The sequence below is a fragment of the Pezoporus flaviventris genome, unplaced genomic scaffold (assembly GCF_033815535.1).
Source record: "Pezoporus flaviventris isolate CSIRO_AGI_PZ_B2104156 unplaced genomic scaffold, CSIRO_AGI_Pfla_v1 ptg000047l, whole genome shotgun sequence".
NCBI lineage: Eukaryota > Metazoa > Chordata > Aves > Psittaciformes > Psittacidae > Pezoporus > Pezoporus flaviventris.
In genome coordinates, this window is record NW_026892595.1 from 2,470,884 (window position 1) to 2,491,049 (window position 20,166).

The 20,166-nt window shown below is 40.5% G+C and overlaps 1 protein-coding gene and 1 long non-coding RNA gene across 5 annotated transcripts in view; one reads left to right on the plus strand and one right to left on the minus strand.

Moving 5' to 3' along the window:
* Positions 1-20,166, minus strand: part of DIP2C (disco interacting protein 2 homolog C) — a 319,556-nt gene that overhangs the window by 239,033 nt on the left and 60,357 nt on the right. The gene's annotated exons all lie outside the window — the stretch shown is intronic.
* LOC133276808 (uncharacterized) lies at positions 224-3,060 on the plus strand. The gene is made up of 3 exons (XR_009746006.1): positions 224-376; positions 813-1,118; positions 2,837-3,060. It is a non-coding gene; the product is annotated as an uncharacterized LOC133276808 (long non-coding RNA).

Consider the following 20,166-nt stretch of genomic DNA (forward strand, 5'->3'; position numbering starts at 1 on the left):
ATTATGAAGAAATTCTTCACTGTGAGGGTGATGAGGCCCTGGCACAGGGTGGCCACAGAAGCTGTGGCTGCCCCACCCCGGCAATGTTTAAGGCCAGGTTGGATGGGGCTTGGAGCAGCCTGGTCTAGTGGAAAGTGTCCCTCCCATTACAGGGGGGCTGGAGCTGGATAATCTTTAAGGCCCCTTCCAACCCAAACCATCTGTGATTCTATGCAATGTGAGTCTTGGTATGTCTGTGAGGTCAGAAACACACCTGCCTTGGCTAGTGCTGGCCATCCACACCAGGGCTGTAACCCTGCTGCAGCAGGGCTGGCTGCGGAGGAGCCAGGTCCCTGCCACTGCCACCTCCTACACTACAGTGCTCACTGAGGCAGAGGTGAGTCACCCTTGGCAGGCTCCTGCTTCCCTCCTGGGACTATAAATAGAGCCAGAATGACTGGTTCAACAGAGGTATCAGAGCTGGACATCTGAGCGAAGGTAGGTGAATCCTACTCATCAGCTCTGAGTCACGATTCCTCCACAGTTTTTCACCTGAGGCTGCACAACTATCTAACACCCACAGGCAGGACGTAAAATTACACCCTGGCCAAGAGTGCTCTGTAAAATGTAGGATACAAAATTTGGCAGGTTTATCATAAATAGCCCTTAGGCCTTCTAAAACAAGCCATGCAGGGAAAACAATTACGTCCAAATAACCGTATGCTTTAACGGGAGTGCAGATCTCTGAAAGTTAACTTCAAAATGATGTTGTAGGGATGTATTTATTGCTCCTCAGGGATAAAAATAAAACTATCATTTAATTTGGCTGCCAGGGCTGAAGCCTCCCATCACAGCACCAAAGCTGCAATCTCCCTGGTTTATATAGCACTGTAAGCACCACTGCTAACCCCATATTAACTTTGGAATCCTAGCTGAGTAAAATCATAGAATCACAGAATAGTTTGGGTTAGAAGCGACCTTCAAAGCTCATCTACTCCAACACTCCTGCAATGAGCAGGGACATCTTCAACTAGATCACGCTGCCCAGAACCGCATCCAGCCTGGCCTTGAATGTCTCCATGGATGAAGCATCCACCGCCTCTCTGGGAAACCTGTGCCAGTGCTTCACCACCCTCATTGTAAAAAATTCCTTCCTCACTTCCAGCCTGAATCTCCTCTCTTTCTGTTTAAAACCATCACCCCTCATCCTATTGCAACAGGTCCTGCTAAAATGTCTTACCCATCTTTCTTATAGGCCCTTTTTAAGTACTGAAAGGACACAATAAGGTCTCCCCAGTCTTCTTTTCTCCAGGCTGAACAACCCCAACTCTCTACAGCTTTTCTCATAGGACAGTGTTCCATCCCTCTGACCATTTCTGTGGCCCCCCTCTGGACCCTCTCCAACATGTCAATATCCTTCCTTTGGTGACCAAAGTAGCTGATACTTGAAGCTGCAGAAAGCAAGCATTTCTGTTGTAACAATTTTATGCTGTCATTTTAACAAACTATAAATAGATTTAAAAATATTTACTGAAGGCCAGATTCTGCAGAGCTGAATTTACTCAGTGGTGTTATGTAAGAAGGACTGCAAAACAGAGCCCTAAACAGGGCTGATTAACACTGCTCTATAAATAATGTATTCCATTTTCATGCATTCCACTTTTACCTGGTTTCTTAAATTGGTATGCTTGCACTGTTATTTATCCCTTCAAAGAGTATCCACAAATCTCTAGTTATCTCATGATGATGAGTTAGAATGAAAACTGGCACTTACGGCCCCTTTACGCCAGTCTTTCCTCTCTTGCTCAAAAAAAGTTTTGCTATAAACTCAACCAAACATTATAAAATGGTGGGTTTAATTGAGATATTCATCAAAGGTGATGAATTAAACTCCCTCTGAAATACCTGTGCCATTATCAGTTAATTTCACTGAAAAGATCTACAGTACTTGAAGTACCTTGGTAAGTGCAATGGATTAGTGATGTGCCGAGACGAAACGAAGAGGATCTGGGTCAGGCATTTCTGCCCATCATCCTGCTGGCCTGCCTGGGGTCCTGCACTCCCAGCTGCCCAGGCTGCTAAAGGAAACTCTTGAATTTACCCTGCCTATTCAAGTGCAGTAAAGTCAGTGGCACTGACAACGACAAAGCAGGTTGCTCTTGTATACCACATTCTATTAAGTTAAACCAGGCCTTGCTTTTAGGCTTACAACCAAACATACTACAATTCCTTTGCAACACAACGACAACATTAATAGCAAGAATAATAATAATCATAACCATAATAATAGCAGAATATATCCAAAGCCAGCAGAAAGGAAGTCAGCAGTAGTAACTCCATGGCATATTCATTTTTCTCAGAGCACAGGGAAGTTTCTCCTCATCCAGTTTCCCACCAGTATAGAAGACGGCACAGGTGGTCACATCCAAAGCCAGAGGAAAACGAAAACAAGAGCCCTCACCGTTAACATTCCCCCTTTACTTCTATGCCCCACAGCAGGGGACCGGGGCAAATAGCCAGGTAGGGGCTTGTAGCAGCACAACTTCCCCAGGCCACAGCATCCACCACCCTGTTCCTGGGAGCTCTGTAGGGACTCACAGGGTTTGCTGGCCACATCCATGTCCCCCTGCAAAGCCACAGATGTTACCAACAGAGGAGGAGGGATGCTCCAAGCATAAATTGTACAAACAGTTCTTATTCTCTCTCTCTCAAAAAAAAAAATCTCATTTAAACATCAGTGATGCTGTCAAACCACCATGATCTGCTTGCCTACAACACAGAACTTCGAGGCTGCTCTCCCATGACCTACCCTAAATGGAGACATGTATGCCCAAACACTTCTGGTTTATGCATTCAGGTGGAACAGCGTTTGACTGAGAGGGACTGAATACCCATCCTCTGCTCAGCACTGGCACCAGTAAGTGGAATGATGAAGTTCAAACACCCATCTTGAGACAATACAATTTGGAGGTTTGCCTCAAGCAGATGAACATCTCGCCGTTGGTATGGCCTTTCAGCCAGTGGTATATCAAGGTCAGATGATGCCAGGGAATTTAATAAAAAACATAAAGTATTTCTAAATCAGTTTCACACAACAGCCTATTGAAATTGGATATAAAGTCTGACTCACTGTAATCTTCATACATTTAATGGATTTTTCCACACTCCAGTTGGGCTCCACACCAACAGGAAGAAGGTTATTTTCCTCAGTGAAGATCATTAACAATTCATATGCAGCAGTTTCTACCATATGTGGCTCGTCAGCTGACTGCCTTGATCTGTTAACCAGTCTGGTGGTGAGCTTCTTCTAGCTTAAATGAGGAGCACATTATTTTATACTTTTAATAATATTTCAGAGAATGATACTAAAGTCATTTGCTGTGAAAGAAATGATGCTTTTATTCAGGAACATGGTTGTTTAATCATCGTCTATTTAAGCGTGTTGTTCACTTTTTCCCCTTTCTCCTGTATGCTCGCGGGGGAAGAAAGAAATGTGGGAGGACATTTGCAAGACATAAAAAGCTTCAGAAGTTTCCAATTGGTACCATGCACTGATAAAACCTTTTTTCAACTGGCTAGAAAACAAGACCAGAGAGAAAGGAGGGGGAAATCCATAGTAAAGAACAGTTTTCTCACTTCCAATCACTGCTTAGGTCACTGAGAAAGGTGTGGAAAAGTCTCTTTCCATTCACCCAGAGAAAATGCTGGGTTTTAATCAAATACTTTAGAAAACTTACAGATTTCAAAACATTTTTCTACATATGTCAGCACTATCTCTATGGCACTTCCTCCCTACACTGAATCACTATTTTGCAAGTATCCAATTTTTGGTTAAATATGAGCAATTAGAGGAAACACAGGAAAAGAGGAAATCACGATTCCACAGCCTTATGCAAAGTTACAGTTACTGAAACCAATGAAGTTATTATTGTGTGGAATGAGAAAAAAAAATGTGTGATACATTTCTCTAAGCTGCTTACATTCTGTGCCCAATCTCAGGCGAAAATTCTCTCACAGACATACAAGGCCCTGGTCAAGCCCTACAAATTTGTCAGTTAATGATGGTACCGCTATTCCTGCGGCCAAACACATGCTGAAGTACCTGCTGAATTCTGACCTTCTGTTGTACTGAAAGGTACTGACTTCAGGGTACCGATTCCATCTTTTTTCCATAATACATATAGTTACAGTCATTCGTTCAATTAAATTATATTTTAAATGTTCATTTCAAGCCTATTCATGTCAGAGTCCCAGAGCAGTCTAGTTGTATCACACAAGGAAAATGTACTTTTTCAAGGAATAAAAACCTCTGCAAAATAAAGCACCAAGAGAAACCAGTGCATCCACACAGTTGGATGGTTTGGCCCAGAACACATCTGTTTTCAGAAAACAGGGAGAGATCAAATATGACCTTCAGTTACTATGTCTACCCTCCAACACTCCTAATCCTACTCTGTGAAACCTGTATCTACTTTATAAAAAAGGTAAGCTGCATTATTCCAAAACCAGTATTTAATGGTTTCTGCACTGACAGGAAAACACAAACAGTTCCTAAGCTATATAAAGATACTGCCAGAAAATATGTAAAGGAATTTTGGCCATTTTCCTATAACATTCAAACAACCAGAAATACAACTTTTACAAACTCAGCAAAGGGCCACAGAGAACCATTCCAGTTGTGTTTGTTTTGAAAAGAAGCTTGTTTTAAAATAAAACTTATTTGTGCATTTGCAACCAGAAAGACAGAAGAAGCTCTGTCTCAGGCAGCTCTAGGGTTCTGGTCCTCACCTCTCATGCAGTTTGGGGAAAGCTCTCAACCTCCACACGCTCAACGTGCTCAGCACCCTCGTTTTTCATTTGTCCATGGGGATTGGAAAAAAGCTACAAAGCTGAGATGTAATACACAGCATTTTCAGTTCAATGCTGTCCCAGAGAAGCCAAACCTGAGGTTAAGAATAATTTAAGATGCTTCTTACCATGTTCAAGGGACTGGTCCAGAGGTTAGTATGAAGTTGGGGCTTTTTGCCCTAGATACCAATAGAGCTATGGTGATACCAATTACCTACATGTGGTGTTGTTCTAACACTTTATGGACATAGACAGCTGAATTAACTACCTGCATTTTTCAGGTGTTCTTAGATGGCATCAACAATGAGCTTTACTGTATTACCAAATGTCTACCTTCAAAATATAAACATGAATGCTGACAAACCCAGGAAACTGAACATGATTATTATAGCACAACTTATGTTTTATGGTACAGCAATAACACAGCATACTGTTAGCAACATGAAATCAGCTTAGTGGTCATGGGAGAGAAGTTGAAATCAAGTAAGATTCTTTCTCTGAAAAGATGACTTGACGAAGACAATAATCAAGATGTATTTTGTAAATGGATTGTCTGATGCTTCCAAAGGCATCAAAAAGGCTTAAGTTATTCAAGATAAAAGATTATAGTAAATAAAAACTATACTGTTTCATTTATAAATCCTTTTCTTCTCAATTTCATTTGTAATTAAAGTGGATACTATAATATAACACAACATCCAAGAAAATCTCTTCTGGCTTTATCTGTGGAAAATTGAAATCCCGTTGCTCTTTTATAACAAACCAAATTAAAGTAAGATTTCTGTTCCAATAAAACAGCACTGATCTGTGAAAAGGGTAAGGCACTTTTTTCTTTTTCTCTTAGCACTAAGATTTATTTTCAGTTTGACTGAATATTCAGGAAATATTGAAGAAATTATTTCAGTGGGACTGAAGGACGGAAGTCAGCCAAGAACTCGGGGCCAGCTTCTACAATGGTTTCATGGATTTGAGATTTCCTTCCTGATGAATTGATGTTGACTTTAAACCCATTTAGAATTAGGTCTTCTTTTGTCCCTACACAGCTGAGTAGCTTCAATTGCAGTAGCCATCAGCTTCTGAGTTGGAATGTGTAGCAGCAAAAGGCGGAAGACTATCTCGATCATGCAAACAAAAGCATGTTTAAATAAGATATGATCAGTACTGTGAAAATGGGAAGATGTGAGCTAGAAGAGGCAATATTTTTACAGGTAGTCAACCTCCAGAAGGGAAATTCCATCCTGAGGTCTTAGATAATGTGCCTGGTAACAAAACGATGCTTATTGAGTGAAATTATGAAGCCTCCAAACCTTTATGCTATACTGTTGCAGTATTTGTAAGATCTGATTCACTGATTCCAAGCACAACCCCCTTCTGCTTCAGCTCACCAACTGAAAACACATCCCTATGACAACCCGGGAGCCGTGGAGGAGAGCACAACACCCAGCCTACTGCGAAGCAATGCTGAAGCCCTCCTCCAAAGTAGAAATGTGCCAACACGCAAGAACGTTTTTTCTTACTGCTATGGGGCTCATACATGTGTGTGTCACCCCAGATTAGAAAATTAAAATGAGAATAGCATTAGGTGCATGCCAGCAACCTTAACACTCAGCTAACTTTTTAAGTTAAACAGTGACATTACCATTTCTGCAACCTAATATATTACTTGTGTGTGTGCAGACTGGGGAAAAGGGTTTCTTAGCAGCCCAAATGTCTATTATCCTGCTTAAGCAGAATCAATGGCCAACCCAAACTTGCAGTATGAATCCATTATACCTCAGACCAGGGAAGCTGATTTTCCTCCTTAACAATACACAAAAGAAGCCTGCTAATGGTAAGGTTTGAGTTGAACAAAACATTAGTTCTACAACTGCATTTGTCTAGATCAACACTACAGACAGATTATATTAATTTCACCACTAAAAGCAAAATAATTAGCTGCATTTATCACAAACGACACCAAGCACTGTGTACCTCAGCTGTTGTACTGCTGGTTCGATTAGTCTGCCTCTGTCTCTTACATAAGCTCCACTTTGCAGCTCCAGGTGATACAAGAAAAACCCAAATTCATGCCACTTTGTAGTCTACGTCGTAGCACAGAGAAAAGTACGTTGGGAAAAATCAGGACAATCACCTGACCTATTATTCTGCAGTAGTTCCACTTCAGACATCTCATAAACAGTGTCATTAGCCACTTTGGGCAAGAAATAAACAGGTTTGGCAATCAAAGCTACCAAGCATTGGAATGATGCCTAGTTAAAATAAAATATGATTGTAACAAGCTCAAGGTGGTACTTGTGCGCACTACTTCATCCTCAACATACATGGTAATTAACTCACATGGTGAAATCCCAACTGAAAAGACATCAAGAGCAACACCTCATTACCTTGAGGCCATGGTGACCTTTAGTTCTCGTAAAAAGGCTCCACAAATCCTGTTAAAACAGAGTCCCTTTATTCCAAAATTATGATGAGAACATACAATTTGCCACATTTTTTCCTTGACTATTGTTTCCAGAAATTGGTTCTGGAAAACAAATCCTACCAATGTAGTCTTCAGGGGCTGGCTGGCTGGCTGTGGGCTCTTCCCAGAGAGCATAAAATCACAATCCCTAGTTCTGCTGGTATTTAGTGTCAGATACGCAGAGACAAAGCTGTTGCTGCAGTATGGCATAGTTATCACTGCTTAGCTCTTAAAAAATCTGTGTTTAGGACTAAAATACAAGATTGAAACCTGGTATTTTTTAATCGTCTGTCCTGACAAATTGTTCTGATTTGGATGCATCATACTTCCTATTATTTCTTAATTTGGTAATCTGCTGCTGAGTAAGTTCACAGTATTCATAAATTCATGACAATTACACAGTGTAATCAGTGGCAACAATAGTTCTCATGGGGAAATCAGGCTCTAAGTCTTCAGCATCTTCCATATCCCTTATTCCTTCTTTGCCCATATCCATATTTCCTCACCTGTCGCATGAGCCAAGGAAAGAATGAGGAGACTTGGCAGGCCAAAACCACTTGCAAGAACAGGCTGCCAAAGATGCAATTCTGAGGCTGCAACAGGCTGCAATTCAGAGTGACATTGACATACATGTGCTCTTCAGAGGCCTTATAGGACACATCATCTTGAAGTTGACGGGCACCTCAAAACACCTTCCAGGAAGCAGCAGGTGGACTACATCCACTTTTTACCTGCCACTATCTGGGAGCTCCCCCAGCTGCAGGCCATCACTGGGACCTGGCACCATGCTCAGGGAGAGCCCACGCGGTACCTGTGCCCAGCAGCCTGCAAATCCCATCTGTCCCTGACAAGTGATTTCACATTCTTTCTAGGAAGGATTTTAGGATAACTGCCAAAAAACACTTCGTTCACTGTTTCTGTCTCGTGCAGTTGCCACAAGCGCATGTGGGGTAGACTGGAGATGGGGACCTGCCACATACCTGGGATATGCCAGTGGACATGCAACTGGTGCTGTTTGACAGGGCATTACAGGCAGGCAAAAACAGGCCAAGAAGCCACCCAGGGAGCCAGTACTGTTCCACACAGCAATGTGGAGTTGGTGCCACCATTTCACATAGAGTGTGCATCCCACCCTATCCAGTGCCATAGCCTGCACTGGCTGTTTTGAACAATGCACCAAGTGCATTCTGGGGTGAAAGCCTTAATTTGTCAAGGCAGATTAGACACACAAGGACTCACATTAATTACAGGTTTTAGGCACTAATCCATAAAGACAGGTGCAGAAACCACAAGTTTACTGCTGCTTCGAGAGTTTTGTGACAGCAAGCCAGAATCAGTACATACTCCCTTCCCAGGGATACAAGCCCTTCTGTGTCTAAACAAAAAGAGCGAAACAGAACAAAATGGCAAACATTCACATGTAAGTGCTGCTCAGAACTTAACTCCGAGAGAAACACTGCTGGCCCTGTTACAAACCTCTCTTCTGGCCTTCATACTTTGTGTTTACTTCATATATTCATTTCATCACAGAAGTAAGAGGTTAGCTTTACCATTGAAATGACCAGTCTCAACATACAAGCTTTTTTTAGAGAAAGTTTCTATTAGATCCTTTTAAAGAGTCAGAGAGGGCTAAAAGAGCATTCCTACTAATGAGTTGCATTGGTGTGCTGCAATAAAAGTACCTTCCAACATCAACAATAAGATTTTCTTCATGAAAGGCTGCTTACCATAACGCTCCATCAGATAAAGCCTGGAGAACTTGTCTGCAAAGTTTACTGGATTCTCCATTCCCATCACCTGCCCTGGCACTGAAGGGAATGGGGAAAATCTGAGAAAGCTTTCTGCAGGCTTTCCTGGTTTTACTGAGAGACCATATTGTATGGCCCTTGTTCTGGTTGAGTAAACAGAACTCCCTCTGAGGCCAAAAAAATCTAATTTGGATCATTAGACAGAGACATTGCTACTGAATAAAGTAAGATGTTTCTCTCCTCCAGCAGCTGAGCTCAATGCTATGTTCCCAGCCTTTGCCAGCTCAGAAAATACCATCAGTTTCAGGTCTCCAACTGACTGCCAGGACAGACACAAAAGGCAGTCTCTATTTTGACGATAAGGCATGCATGAAGGTCCCACACATTGTCTTGATGAATTCCTGCTGCTGAAACACAGCCAAGATGGAGGACAACAGGTATCTCCAAGGAAAGGTATGCATCTAAGGTTGAATAATGCCTATATTTACACCATGCCAAAGCAACAAATGCCGAAGTCACCGATATCTCTCTGTAATACATCTCTTTCTCCATCATAACACTTTCATGAATGTTAGACAGCTACATCCTAGAATCCTATTTTAAAACCCAATGGGATCTAACTCTTCCTCTCCTGACTTTATGGTTGCTATTAACCAATGACTAGGCACTTGAATGAATTCCCAGAGATATCCAAAGGGACAAAACCAATTATCAGTGTGAGAACACATTTCACTATCACTCAATCCCTTTTCTCTCCCTCCTAACCCACAGGCAAAAAGTTGGGGTTACCTTCAAAACAAAACAATATCAGCACAAAACCTAAAACAATTGATTTTGACCACTGAAAGATGCATAATGGCACATTAGAACTTCCCATACACTCTTCCCTCAACTCGTTCCTTAAGATGTTTTCAAGTATGTAAATAATTTACATAATTAAGTAAAATTCAGTATGGTTTCTTCAACAGGTCAGAATTAGCATTATAACTTGAGAAGTTCTGCTGTCACGATAATTTCATTTCTGTACTCTCAATTAAGGCAATCCCCCAAGCCTCTCTGGTTTCAAAAGCTTAGTTTGATTCATCTAGGGTAAATTTTAGTGTAATTTGGAGCCTAAAAGGCATTCTAAACTCAGCATTTTTACTAGTATTTCAACAGCATGGTTGGAAAGTGCAAGTATACAAGGCAAATACAAGCTCAAGTCCAGAAAGTCTAAACTGCATACAACCGCTACAGTTCTGGCATAAACAATCCACTCTGCTGCAGCATCTCCAATTCCAACCCTTTCTTTGTGAGGAATTATGTAACATTTCTTCATCCAAAATGTGTTCTTCTACTCCTTTTCCACCTGACCGCCCAGCCCACTGCGGCTATAGAGTTTACACAAACCTCACAAGTGCTAATATAAAGTACCAATTATAATCTGGTCTTTTTGATTTCTCCTGTTCCAGTCTTTTCTGTCTCAGTTTTTAGGAGATGGGCCAGAAGCTCTTAAAAAGGATCTAGTTATTTTACAACAGTCCCGTTCAAGTCAGGAAGAGATACAGATGGCCTTCAGTGATTTCTTGTGTTCAAGGGATGCCAGCTCAGAGAACAATTGTGAATGGTTGAAAGACTGACTTAAAAACATCTTGATAAACAAATACACCAATAACCCCTAAATGATTTTGGTTGCCAGTAAGCAAATGCATTTAGTTTTCCAAAGCTGAAACACTAAAGATACAAATATTCATTAAAATCTAAAGGCACTCTAATCAATACAAGATGCAACACTAGTTAAATTAGCATACTCTAGAGCTCGAAAGGACGAATGGATCTAAGAATATGCATTTTTCTTTAAACTGCATAACACGTTGAGTTCAGCTGTTTTCCAAAGCCAAACACCATGTGCCTCATTGATACAAAATTGTCCCAATGAAATCAATAAAAATATTTCTGTAATAAAATAAAAATAATTTGGCTCTATGTTAACAGATAACTTCTCTCCTCCCAGGGAAAAATATTTTTTCTCTAAGTACCACATCAAAATGTAAATTAAGCTGTGGGCTGGTGCCTGCCATGGAGTTTAAATGAAGAGAACCAAGGCAGATTTCATTTTGAATGCCAAGAAGCCAGTACATCTTTCATAGATTTGAGAAAATACATTATCAGTGTACCAACATGACTTACCCAGAGAGTAACTGGTACTTCAAGACACTGTAGGCAGTGCAGATGCTATAGCAGTATTCAGGAACATCCTTAGAAGCACTTATGCAAAACAATGGCAGCAGCAGCATTAAGTCTTACACATTCTCTGGGTCTCCTCCTACTCCTCCAAGAGGTGTTGGAAAGTGAAATGCCCGTGACCCTCCCTCAGCTCCACACCACACACAGCTCTGTGGGGGTCTCTCAAAAGCAGCGACAGATGCCAGCTCTCAGAATGAACAAACAGGATCTGTGGGAAGTACAGTTACTATAGGGCAAGTAGCCATTTTTTCCTTTGCAATCCCCATCTGCATGGACCCCCACAGTGACAGGCCAACAGTACCCTTTAGTAAGACAGGGATAAAGAAGTTTTGCTGCGTTTATAGAGTATTGATTACAGGGTTGCTCTCCCAAATCAGCCATTGAAATCAGCAGCTAAAAAAGGTCAGTGGGCTCTCATTATGTTACTGCTTTACAAATCTGTGATCCTGTGCCAGGGCTGAAGCAGACAGAATATTGTTTGCACCACGATGAAAACAACCTTGCTGCCCAGTGAGAGACCTGCTAATTTGTTGAGTGACACATAACCATAACTAAAATCCACTTACCAAGTCACTTGGATTTCTAGAATACATAAACGTTCTAGTCAGAATTCATGTCCCATTTTTCCATTGTTTGAAACAGAGACACTGAGTCAACCTATCTGCAGCCTGATCAGAAACCTTGTTAAAATCAATAGTGAGCTGCTCTGGTTAGGATGTCTCAGTTCTGCCAAATGAATCCATCTCATTAATCTGGTTTCCACTCCTTGACAATGCAGAGACAGGCACTTCTGGACTACAATTCACGTGACCCTCAGATGTCTAAAAAAAGGGATCAGACGAATTGGGTCCAAGAAAAAAACTATACTTCTCCCTGGATTACATGTGGATCCTAGTTCAGGCAGACACCTGAACTACTATCTAATGCTGTACAAGATGATTCACAGCTGCAGTAGCTTTCACAAGACCTCTGTGCAGCCATTAGCCAAAATAATCCAGTATTGTCCACCCAGTACTGTCACCGGTATTGTGCACCCATCACGGCTGACCATCCTGCTGGCTGGTAAAATAAAGAACTAAATCTCTTTCAGATCTACTGCTGCTTTGGGGCTGAGCTATCATAACCATCCAGGAACCACAGCCCTTGTCCTACAGGAAGTGTCTTGTGTTCTTCACTAAAATAGCTTTTCAAAATGTTATATGGAAGAGATATACCAAAACAGAAACATTTTGTTTCAAATGCATTTTCTAAAATTAAATTCTACATGGAATCCAAGCTCCATCTTACCTGTGAAAATTTCTGGCCAATTAGCAGGAATTCATGAAAATCCCAGCTTGTGACAAACAATGCTGGCGTCTCTTCATTCATGTGATCTGGGTGATCCTATAGCATACCTGCACACCAGCAGGCTGCCTTCAACAACACAGGCAAGCATCTTACCTCCAAAGTTAAAGCAGCCTGCCTACATTTTGCTCAGACTCATCAGAACCTACACAAGGTCTACTGCTTAGATTTGGGGTTTTTCTACATTCCTAAAAAGTCACCCTTCTTCTGTTTGGTTGGTAAGAGTCCTATAGCTAAGTACTCTCATCTCATTCTGAAATAAAGCTGCACCACTGGCCCTGAGCAAAACCATGCAGGATTAAACCTGGCAACACAGCACTACTGCTGCAGGCAGGAACACACACTGAGGCGCAACTGAGGGAATTGGGGTTATTTAGCCTGGAGAAAAGGAGGCTCAGGGGAGACTTATTGCTCTCTACAACTACCTGAAAGGAGGCTGTAGTGAGATGAGGGTTGGTCTCTTCTCCCAAGAAACAAGCAATAGAACAAGAGGAAACGGCCTCAAGCTGTGCCAGTGAAGGTTTATTGGATATGAGGAAATATTTCTGCATTGAAAGAGTTGTCAAGCATTGGAACAGGCTGCCCAGGGAAGTGGTTGTGTCACCATCCCTGGAGGTATTTAAAAGATATGTAGATGTGGCACTTAGGGACATCGTTTAGTGTGGACTTGGCAGTGCTGGGTTAGTGGTTGGACTCAGTGATCTTAAAGGTCTTTTCCAACCTAAACAACTTGATGATTTTATGATTCTAAGAGACATGAGACAGAGCTTGTGAAATAAACACTGGATACAGTGATGCACTTGCATCAAACTCACCATGGTACTGATTATTGGGACCAATCTGTGGATAGCAGAATCCTAAACATTGAGTTCATTTCATGAGCAGCATTAATGTATGTTATATATTTATATTATATACTTTTCTTATCAGTTCCTTGTACAGTGTTACCATGAGCTTTTACTGACTTTCAAGTCTAAATGCAAAGTGATTACATAACTGATGCAGTTTGCTTTCACACAGATAGCTTCATATAGGAGCACTAGATATTTTTTATCAGACAGTGAATCTGCACATACCTATATGGAGAATACTCTCTCCAGAAACTTAAGCAATTATGCTTCTGCAATGTCACAAGAGTCAGTATATGGTACACTCATGCACACTTTTAAGAAACAGATGAAAGGACACACATAGGTTAGATAAACCAAACAGTTCAACAAGAACCAGAGGCATAACTCTCCCTTTCAGTCTTTCTAAATTAATAGTGGAAAGATGCTGAGCATCTGCATTTCTTATCAACAGCAGTGAAGCCAAAATTCACTTAAAAGTTATTTATCACTCAGTGGAGTATATTCTTTGCTTGTTGACCTGAAGAAGCCTTATCCTGCAAGATGCCAAGTGCTTCTGTGGTTTGAAAGTGACTCTTGTGCAACCATGAGATCTGCCAACACTGCAGTGCACACACCTTCCTTTCTCTGCTCCCCCTCTTGCAATGCCTGCATGCCAAGGCTTTCTCTGAAGCTGGAATATAAAGTCTTTGGGGTAAAAATCATTTATTTTTATACATTTGTATAATAAACTGGAGTAACTGGACCTGATGCTGACAGTACTGAACACAAATAAATATCAGAACTGCACAGTTATGACTCCTTCAGAAGAGATTAATTAGAACTATTCATATTATGACAGGGATCTAAATGTCTCTTTCTGTCTCACTTCAAATGTCATCAAGATGACTCAAACTAGGTACATCATTTTACTTTTTACCCTACCTGTTCATACCTGGGGGAGATAACAACACAGCTTTCATTTCTCATGTCTATTTATACCGTAAACATCTATGACAGCTATTGTCCCTTACTCTCCACAACACACAACAGCACAGTTTGAACTACATGCTACTGTAATTAACTAAGAAGCTACACCACATATTACCTCCAGACCAGAAAAATGCCCAAGATGCCTCAGCAAGAGTAGATGTCTTACATACCATGGTAAGTGGCAGTACAGTCCAACAGAGTAAACAGCCATAAGAGATGTACCAAGAAGACTGAGGGGGAGGGAAAGAGGATGACAGTGCAGTAGGCAGTAAACCTGAAAGTCACCTGAAGGAAACTATTGACACGAGCGATGACAAACACACTCTGCTTCAAAAGTCCTGACACAGTTTAATGTTAAACAAAACCAACAGATGTTTTTAATTTTTTTTTTCCATTTAAATTCTCAGACTGCACATAAAACTTCAGGAAGATTTCTTCTTCTGGACAGGAACACATCCATCACAATGCTCCAGGATTTGATAGCATTAAAATAGCAGGTCTTGCACTGGCTTGAATACATTATAAAAGTAACAGCTCCACTTAAATAATGAAGGGTTGTAATACCCCTGGTAAAACACTAATCTATGCAGTGAAAGCCAGGCAAGAAGAAAAAATGTGTCTTACCACATAGTAAATAAATTTCAAGTGTTTAGTAAACCTTTATAAACAACAGGGTTTGAAGGCCAGGACAAACCCATAACAATGAATCAGCACTGCAGAAGGGCAGGTTGAGGAAGCATATCCCACCTTGGAGCCTCAGCTCCCTGTGCAAGGACACCAACTGCTTGACATTTCACCCTCATCCCCAGGGGAGCCAGGACTGGTGACTGGGACACTAACAACACACAAGGAACTGAACCTTCTCTGCTCTTGCAGACCCTTGGTCTTATGTAAAGAGGAGTGGAGAGAGCCGAGGCCACCTTCTGCTGCATGGGTATAAAGTCCTGAAACCAACTGCTGTGGGGGTAGGGGACAGCAGGCAAGGCAAGACAAGTTTGTAGGGTGGTCCAAGGGAAGGGAGAAAAGTCTGGGTCACTTGCACCAAGACCTACAGCTCAGCCACCCTTAAATTTAAAAGACACTGTATTTCATGATAAGGACACAGTCAAACAAGCTAGCTAAAACACAAGGGCCCCTTGCAACTACGGACATAATACAGACGGTAAAAATGGCACGGTTAAGTATACGTAACTGTAAAATCAGGGATTTAACTGCCCTCATGATCAAAGAGGTAAAAATTACTCATTACAAAACATGCTCCAGATTCCAGACAGCTCTTATGTGTGAAAATCTGTAACGTCTCAATTACTAATGCCACAGAGACCAAACTAGCTTTTCAGCTGTAAAGCCTGGCCCACGACCATACCCTTGGTGCCAATATGCAAATCGACTGTCCCATGGCTAATGCTATATATAAATGCTAAATGGCAAGTTAACATTTAAAAGAATTTAAACTATATACATCAATACACTGGAGCAATATGCATTACTTGCTACCCCTACAGGCACACTGGCAACAGCGTATTAGTTTTTAGAGATACTTCTGAGTGATGGATGGTATGAAAAACTACACTGAGACATGATCTCTCATCTGTCTTACATGGCAGTGAGGTTATCTGGACTCCTCAAATACAGTTCTTATTAAAATGGGTTTTCATAATAACGTCTAAAATAACAGTTCCTGGGTGCAGTGAAATAAAAGACAAATACAAGCAAACAGTGTACTGGAAATTCTATGAAGAGCTTTTACCACTGTTTATGGTGTTAAGTGTTTCTTCATCTCACAACTCCAACATCCATGAGAAAAGAGAAAGACATACCTAGGTCCTACTACTAAAACTTTCTATCAAGATAAAGCTGCTCTGATCTCTGAGTGTATTTTCTGACTTGCCTTTAGCTAAAACATTCCTTTCCAAGCTACAGAAACCTAAAACGACATGTGAAGGTGTAAGCCATGCTGCTCATCTGTTTCCTTCAGATTAATCAGGAAAAGGAGCAGCCACTCCAGCCATGGTTCCATTCAGTTTGACTCAATTGCTGTAACACAAATTTTCATGTCCCTGCTTGAGGAGCTCTGACCATTCTGCCCCTTCTTAATTACCACCTATTTTCCAGGTCACTAATTAGGTTTTGCAACACTCAGAAGAAGCATGGCCAAGATCAGTATCTTTCCAGATCTCCTCCTTCTTTCATACTTGAACTTTACTTGATTAAAGTTTTCCAAGCTTTCTTTTGAAACCATTTCCCTGAGAATGAATCCAAAATGTGATTAATAAATTTTGAATTCTTCCTGAAGTTTAACAAAATGCAATAAAGCAATTCTCTTGCTTTAAATAGTGTGAAACCAAAGGAGGACAAGCCAATCTCCTGATGCACAGACTTCAAAACATTTCATTTATAGCCAACGTAAAGACAGGAGATTAAAGTATACCTGCTTCTAAATTAAAGGTGTATACATATAACCAGAAGCTTCATTAATATTTATAACAAAGTCCAAATAATTATCAAATGCTCCATTCTAAAAATGCAGCATTTACTCTGATGTCTGCAATGTTATAGTTAATGTTATAAATTATTGCAATCAACTGAATTAAATATACAGTATTACGTGATCAAGATGGTTTAAGCTCATTCTAAAATAAAATATACTGCAGCTGTTAGCACGCTGGTTACATTTTTGAGAGACTATACTCTTTTTTTCAAGCACAGAACAGTAAACGCAGGAGGGAATTTTCCGTTGTCTTCCAGCCCTGCAAACTCTAATGCCTCTGTTTCACTTAAGCACGGGCAGTCACATTTCAGTCAGTGGGAATACTTGCATGTTTAAATTTAAGCAGACTTAGCTGTTCACGTGTAAATAGAATATAAATCAAATCACACTAAAAAATTTGTGCTCAATTTCTTACTTTTGCCAAAATTGGACATCATTGCAGCCTGCTGGCCACAGCCTTGAGCTTAATCCATGCAGGACAGATACCATTGCTTTCAGGCCCAAGACTTGTTTCAGATGCACAACGTTATTCCAATGCATCACAGGAAAGAAAAAGCAACATTCACTTTCCAAACGTTACTTAAACCCTTTAGTGAACATATTCCTAAGGCTTATTACATGGACCCACTCTGTTAACAAATGTAATTAGAGAAAGAAAATAGCAGTCAAGATAGACCAGCCAAGGAATTTAAGAAGTGTTTAAAAACTAGCATAGAAAACAGAGGGAGCGTAACATACCATCCCTCTGGGAACCCACTGGCATTTGTGACTGAAGGTACACCTCCGGCTCCAACACAGCTATCATAGCATTCGTTAACACCAGATATGCGACTCATGTAAGGAAAGACTTACTCAAACCCTAACCCACTGCCATGCAATATTCAAAAAAACCCACCCTGACCTAAAGGACCCCTATTCTGGAAGCTACGTGTCCTGAGGAAAGCAGAACTGTTAACTCTCCATAGAAAACACAGAGAGAGCAGGAGTTAGTTACAAACTGAGTAAGAGGAAATACACTTTTCCTTCAATTCTGGACCACCAGTGAAGTGCCCCTGTGAATACATCTAGGCATCCCATTCTTGAGGTAACTTGTATAAACAAAAAAGCTAGATGTATTTGAATCAAACTCGGTTTTTACTTTCTTACTGCAAACTGTTCTTGCTTTGTTTTTAAAGGAAGTAACTCTTCAGTGCATAGTTACATAGTAATACTTAAAACCCAGATAAGATTTTGAGCTGGAATGTATTGTCACCCAATAAGAACTACACTAATTGCTGTAATTAAGACTCTATTTAAACAATTATTTTTGTATTAAAACTATTTTATACAGCCTTAGTTTTAATGTTATTAAGCCACCATGAAGTTCTTTGTAGTAAGCAAGAACAAAAGTTTTGTTGAGAAACTTCTTAATCGCATGCTGATGTTTAAGTTCTTAACAAGAAAATCTATTACTTTGGACAACAAGGAGACTTTTGATATCATTACATTGCATTGTACCAATTACTCTGATTTGCACAACACAGAGAACTCAGGTCTCTTTACAACCAGCTACACTTGAATAATCCCAAGTAAACGTGTGGTCCTGTACATATGTGTAAGTAAGGAAAGACTAGCCACAATTTTGCATTTCTCCATAGAACAGACTGTGGCTCTGCTTTGGCAACAGCGATGCATCACACACAAGACGGCTGGCCCATCAGTCTGCCACAGCATTACCATGCCTGAGGAGCAATATGCAAGGTCTATTTAAAATCATCACAATGTATCTTTCCTTGTTTTCCTGTCATAAACACAGTATCATTTCCAAAGCGCAACTAATACCAAAAAGGAGGCAAAAAATCAGAAAGCATTTTGCTGAGTTATTGACTCACTCTTTCCAACCCAGTATCACTCTTTCGACCTACAACACGCATTAAAAGAGTGCAGTACTTAAATACTGATTGGTTCTGTCTGAAGTTACGTTCTTATTTAAAGATTATTGCAATAAGCTTTTCCACATTGAATTTTGCCTTCCCTGAATGAAAATGAGTAAGTCACACACTAAACAGCATCCAAAGTTCAGAGGTTATGATTTAAATGCTGTATAAATACTTCTACTACTCTTTAGACCCTGCTGAAGTCTTCTGGCTCCTTTTCCTTTGTAGTGTCTGTCACATGGCTTAGACAATTTTAGCCATATTATCTTCAGTAATTTTTTCCATTTCCAATGAGTAGTAACAAGTAATATTCAAAAGACTAAATGTTTATGCCTCCATAAATTCTGACCTTAAAGTGCAAGAACTACTTAGTTATATTACCTTTGGTTGGAGCTTCTGATTTCTGTCTCATGACTTCTATTATAGGATCAAAAAGCAAGAAGGCAGCAATATTTTTAATAGAGCATACACAATTATGGACATCCCCAGCCTATTGAAAAGGTCTTTATTAAGCATGAAATGCCATTCAGAGGGAATTAGAACATGATTTTCTAGTGGGAGAGCAATATGTACAAGGGTAATGTAAAGCAGAAATAACATTTGTTTCATTACAGATGACATTAACATTCAGGTGTAGTCACAATCTACTTCATTGTGTGCTGTGAGTAAACTAACCCCTGAGGCAGCCTGTGACAGTCAGGCTTACACAGAGCAAACCACAGGGCTCAAAGAATTTCAGACATTAAGCAAAAGTGATCTTGACAAACATGCAGCACTTCAACAAAATCCAAGATGGAAAAGCAGAGACATTCCTCCTCCAGGAATGCTATGCAGAATTTGCTTGCACGTACAGACCACATCCCTAATACTTACAAAAAAAATAAATAATTAAGCTATGGAAACCTGGTGCTAGTTTAAAATGAGAAGTTAGTTTGATGTAAAAACTAGTCACTAGTATCTCTGATTATAGCTATGGAGGAAGAAGAAGAGGAGAAGAAGAGGAGAGCAGAAGAGGAAAAGATGAGAGGAGGGAAGGCAGGCGTTCAGTTGGAAGGGATCTACAACTGACCATCTAGGACAACTGCAATGGCAGTTTTTCCAGTAGACCTGGAAACGGAAGGTGTTTGTTAGATGATGTGTCAGTCACTAAACCTTGCACAACACAACAGAGACAGCCCTTGCTTTCCTTTAATAAAAACTCTTTTTCATCGTGGTGAGTAATTTTAGGCTTCGGCAACTTGCACCCTCACTTTCAACATACCTTGTATATGTCAAATTTTACTTTCAGAAAGCAGCACAATATGATGAACCTCCACAGAAAAGTTACTTGAAA